Source organism: Fukomys damarensis, unplaced genomic scaffold (genome assembly GCF_012274545.1).
Source record: "Fukomys damarensis isolate Sample0158 unplaced genomic scaffold, DMR_v1.0_HiC HiC_scaffold_37, whole genome shotgun sequence".
Classification (NCBI taxonomy): domain Eukaryota; kingdom Metazoa; phylum Chordata; class Mammalia; order Rodentia; family Bathyergidae; genus Fukomys; species Fukomys damarensis.
This window is the reverse complement of record NW_022900949.1, coordinates 24,599,462-24,604,973: the sequence shown is the minus strand read 5'-3', so window position 1 is coordinate 24,604,973 and position 5,512 is coordinate 24,599,462.

Here is a 5,512-nt window from a genome sequence, read left to right as displayed (position 1 = left end):
ACAGTTGCAGGCAGTGGATAACACTTCATGCAAAACCTTAATTGAAGGTCCACTGGCCCTGCAGGTCTGTGGGTTCCACATCTCTTGGTTCAACTAACTGCAAATTGGAAGTACTTGGTGAAAATTACATCGGTAGCGAATATGAACAGATTGTTTTCTTGTCCTTCCTTAAAAAAATGGTACGATAATTATTTACAAAGCACTGACTTTATATTCGGTATTAAGATATCTGGAGATGATTTTAAAGCAAATAGAAGGATGTGTGTAAGTTAGAGTTAGAAAAACATAATTAGAATATGAAGTGAGACTTGACCTGAGCGTGGTATTTATCATTTACTTCCAGTGGGGGAGTAGGGAGTTCTTTTCTCTTTTTGAGTCTATTATCCCTTATAATTGGGACAATGGTGAAACTTAGAAGGTTTATTTTGAGAGTTAAGATGAAATACTGCTGGTCCAGCACCTACTATTTCTGGAGACACAGTTGTTTTTCAAACCCTGGTGGCAACTGAAAAATGAAACTATGAGGCAGAGGAACAATAATAAGAAGGGAAGTAGGGATGCAAGGAAAGGAAATGGTAGATCCTTGCTTCATGCGGTTGCTGCCTGTGCTAGTTGCTCATTACCAGCCATTCTTAGAAAGCTTTGGTGAGTTAGACAGTGGAGAGAAAGCTAGTCCACATGTTACTAATCTCATATATGATCATACTTCCCTGTACGTGATAACTTTTGAACTTTTAGAACACTGAAATGCAGTAATATCTACAAATGCTACTTTTGTGCATATAGCATAACTTACACAATTCATAGCCTCATTAAATTCTGATGAGTATGATTGCCTTATGTATATTCATAGTCCATCACAGTTTACAGAATTGCTTATGCACACTGTTTTATTTGACATTAAAGCAACCTCTAAGCAAGTTATAGAGAGCAGTTGTGTTACCAAAAGCCGCAGAGTCTGACTCTAGTCAACCTGAGACTCATCCCAAAATGCATTCTTATTCAAGTAGAGTTTTGTTCATCTCTTTGCAATGCATTTATAAGTTTAAATAATTAGATTATATTTATATTTAATTAACATGAAAATTTTGTGGTGCTTCTGAGTGAAAAAATCAATTATCATTGTACTTGAGAGTGCTGAATTGCCAGTTAATGCAGACTTCTGGTTAGTAGAATTGTATGTTTTTGAATTATAATTTTTCACGTGTGGTTCATATTTTCCACCAATTATCATAATTCTTTAAAGTTTATATAATATATTTTAAATAATTAAGTAGTTGACATTTTCCAGAAATATCTCAAGATGTCCTTAAGGATAACTGAATTTTAACATTTGTGTCTTCAAAAGTCAAATTCTTAGTGGAGAGACTGCTGATTTTTCAGATATGGGACTGCCTGGGTTTTTAATAGCTTTTAACTTTGACCATATTAAAATCCTTCTTTTGATTCTTCAGAATTTTAACATAACATTAAGGAACTAATGTCTATCTGTGTGCCTATGCCTTTCTTTTCTTTTCTTTCTTATTTACCCTTATCTCTCTAGGAGTTGACAAGTCCTTAAGAACATAAATCCCAACTTCAGAGCAATGCATCTCAGCTTCAGATACACCCGACCTGAGTATGTTAGTGTTGTACAGTAGAAATACTACTTAATGATGAAAGTTTTTCAGACCTTAGAATTTTGCTTCCATTAGGAGTTTCCCTACATAATTGCGTTTTATTAGTGGAGAATGCGATAGATGAACCCATAAACAGGAAGGTGGAGAGCGAAGGAAAGGAAATTAAACCAGTGCCTGGCCATCTCCGGGCCCATGAGAATGAGCTTGTTGGTGAATTTTCAGGAGCTTGGGACCCTCCAGTTGTCCTAGTACCCCCTTGGCAGATCCCTAGTCCTCACCCCTTGCTGTCCCTTCCCCTGGGGGAAGCAGATTCTTATGAGAGGGACCAGACACTCTGGAGCAGAGCCCCAGGCTTCGCACATTGGGAATGCATTCCCAAGCTACTCCATTATGCATGCCTTGATTTCCTTTTCTGTGAAAGGAGGACCCTTACTAGAATCTTATTCAGGTTTTCTATGAACAACACAGTAAGTCCCCAAGTGTGAACTATTTCAATCATTACCGATCCACCTCTGCACCTTAGCACCACCCACCCCCCCGCCACCGCTGTGCTGAGTAGCAGTAGTCACTTTTAGAAGGATGCATTCATTGAAGTAAAGGCAGCTTTCATAAATTTCTTAAATCATGCAGGGCTACAGTACTCATCACGTCTCTGTTTCTCCATGAAGCGGTTCCTGAGTACATGCTCTATGCCCAGGGCTACTTTAAAAGTGGGAAATACAGAGAGAATCAGACCCCTCATCTCTGCTCAGAAGAACTGAGTCTAGTGGCAGAGATACATGGGTTTATACAGCACTGAAAGACGTTTACCATAGCAGAATTACCTGAAAACAGGAGAAAATAAATAGTGTACCACCTGTATTGGGAAATGCCATGCAGACATCAAAAATTCTTAAAAAGCTGGATTTGTATAGACCAACATAGAGAGCATAGAAAGTGTGCATTATGAGAATGTTTTATAAAAAGTAAGGTGCAGGGCTGGGGATTTAGCTCAGTGGTTTAGTGGCCTGCCTTGCAAGCGCAAGGACCCAAATTCCTGAGTTGGATCCCCAGTACCAAAAGTAAAAAGGTGCAGAACAATGTATGTAGATCGTATTTCTGTTCATGTCTCTGTTGGTTGTTGAAGCTAGAAGGTTACCAATACCTGGACAGTTCACAGAAATGAAATTATAAAGAGATAGGTGGGGTTGTTCTTTTTATATCATTAGATATTTTATAATAAGTAAAATGTCTTTATATTTTGTAATTAATATTTAATATAAGTGTCTTACAATTAAATTATCCCTTACCTTTTTCCAGAAAGCTTATAAAATATAAAAATATAAACAAATATAAATACAATTGACTATACAAATTTTATATTAAATAAAAATTCATATATATGTATGCTATATATGTATTATATGTAAAATTTTATACTTATATATGAGGAATATCCTAGTATATTAGAAAACTCTCAGTTTGAACTGATTTGTATAAAGATCATCCACAAATTGAGAAACCTACTGATTGAAAAATAGGCATGCATTCTCCAAGTAGTTTGGAGTAAGGAAGGGCCTGGTCTGCTGACTTTTTAGGTCTGCCTTTCTGGAGTGCTAGATGCATGGGTGTTCATAGGGTCAAAGCCAAGTTCAAGTCTTCTGCTTTGCCTAAGAATGTACCTCATGAAGGGCAGTCAGCTCTGCTGAGTTTATTTGTACTCATGCCCTTGTTGTTGGCCATTTCCAAAGTAAACAAAGAGTAGAAGGAGCACATGAGACACAAGCAGATGAATGGACATCATCTTAAAATATCTTCCCATGAATTAATGATGGAACGAGTCATGTTCCTTCACACGATATGCACATGAGTTAAGATGGTAAGACAGTCTTGTCTTTTGGCTGTGCTCCCATCCCAACCTCTTGAACACCTTTCTTTCACATCTGCAGTGCTGCACCCTCCTGATTCCATAGTTCTCTGCCTATTTCTACTCACCTCCACTTGGTGTCTTCATCTCCCCATCTGTATTGGTTTTCCTTCATGTGGTCATAGGTTTGTCAGCAACTCTACAGAAGCTGCTGAATGCCAACACACATTGGAGGAATGCCTGCAAGAAGGAAAACCTGGAAAATGGAAACAGGAAAAATGGCCAGAGAAATTGAAGGGAATCTGTTCTGTGTATAGATGGATGGCTAATAGACCTACACACCCAACTGGATCTTCCAAGTTCCAGACCCTAGTAACCATCTCAAAGCTCCAGGAGGGCTGTGTGGAAACTTCACAGGCACAGCACACACTCACTTCTCTTGGTGTTCTGCTCCCCACTTCTGCCACCAACACCTGGGTCTACTCGCACTTTCCTGGTTTGGTTAAATGGCATTGTTGTGTCCCACTTGTCCAAGCCAGAAGCATAATCATTGTCTCTCCCTATTATCTGCAGATCCTATCGAGACAGGACAGAGCTGTGAGATCCATTCCCATCTCTCCATCCCACCTATTTCAACCCTAGTGAACCCTAGTGCAGGCCCTTGTTACTTCCCTCCGCAATGACATGGCAACTTCCTGTCCCTGTATTTTTCTTCACTCTCCAGTGGTCCATGTGCCCCACATTTTAGGTGATGTTGTGATTTTGCCCCAATGCAATCTCATTATGCCTCTACTTATAACCCTCAGTTCATTTGCATTTTCTGAGAATGTAGGTACACTCTGAAGGGCATGCAACAACAAGACCCTTCCTGATCAAGTCCCTGTGAGTCTCCTTGCCTTTAACTTTTTGCACCTTTATACACGAAAGTCCCAGTGGCACTCAAGATCATGCAATTTCACAACACTGGGCTTTCTTTGGCCTCTGTATATTAATTGATTAATGCATGTTGCCCAGGCTTGCTTCAGTGTCCTTGTTTCTTCTTCTTCTTTTTTTTGGTATGGGGGAGTGAAACTTGGGCCCTTGCTCTTGTGAGGCAGGCGATGGAACCACTGAGCTAAAGAGCATTCACTATATCTTATCATAATTCCTCCTTCACTTATCTGTCCCTGCTTTGATCTCTGCATTTTCTGTTTCCATTGTTGTTGTTTTAGCAGCCTTGTTGCCCAGCACAAATACCTGACAGAGTCTCAAGACTGAGTAAATATAAAACAAATGCTGGAGAAATATTATCAAATTCTTATTTTTCCACTATTACCCTTCTGTTACCACTTGCCATTATAACATGAAATTTTTATTTCATATATGTAAGGTTCATTACATCCTTGTGAGTTATATACACATACACACACACGCACACACACACACAGGTCTCTGCGACTATATAAAGTTCGGTTTCTTGGTCATGTAAGTATGTGTAACATAGAGGAGAAATTTTGTCGCTGGATATTGAAACCATGTAATCAATGTACTCTCTTGGCCGTTTTCCCTGTATAGATTCCAGCCTCTGTATTTCATTTCATTTTACAGGGCTGGGGATGGAACCCAGGGTATGGTATGTGGTAGGCAATTGCTTTACAACTGAGCTAAGCCCCAAAAGGATTTCTTTTAAATATTTAAAGGAAAAAACAGTCTATGTATCCATAATAAGGAGCTACTCAAGTGCAGAAGAGGTCGTAGTTCTGATGTGAATGATACAATTCACTGAGCCCCACAAACTAACTTTATTTAAAGACAGAGGTTACAAAGTATGTAAATATGTTAAAAAAACACAAACCATATTTTGAAGTGTCTTTAAGCACAGCCACTTAAAAATAAAAGCAACACAAGCCTGTCTGCACAGAGCCTCGGGTTAACAGCCGTAGGCATTAGAAGTTGCCTTCACTTTCTGACCACTCGTACAATTGTGTAGCAGCTCCCATTTTAGGAGATGTGTCAGTCAGATTACCTTCCCCTTCCCTGCCCCACGTCCCACTCTGAACTCAGGCAG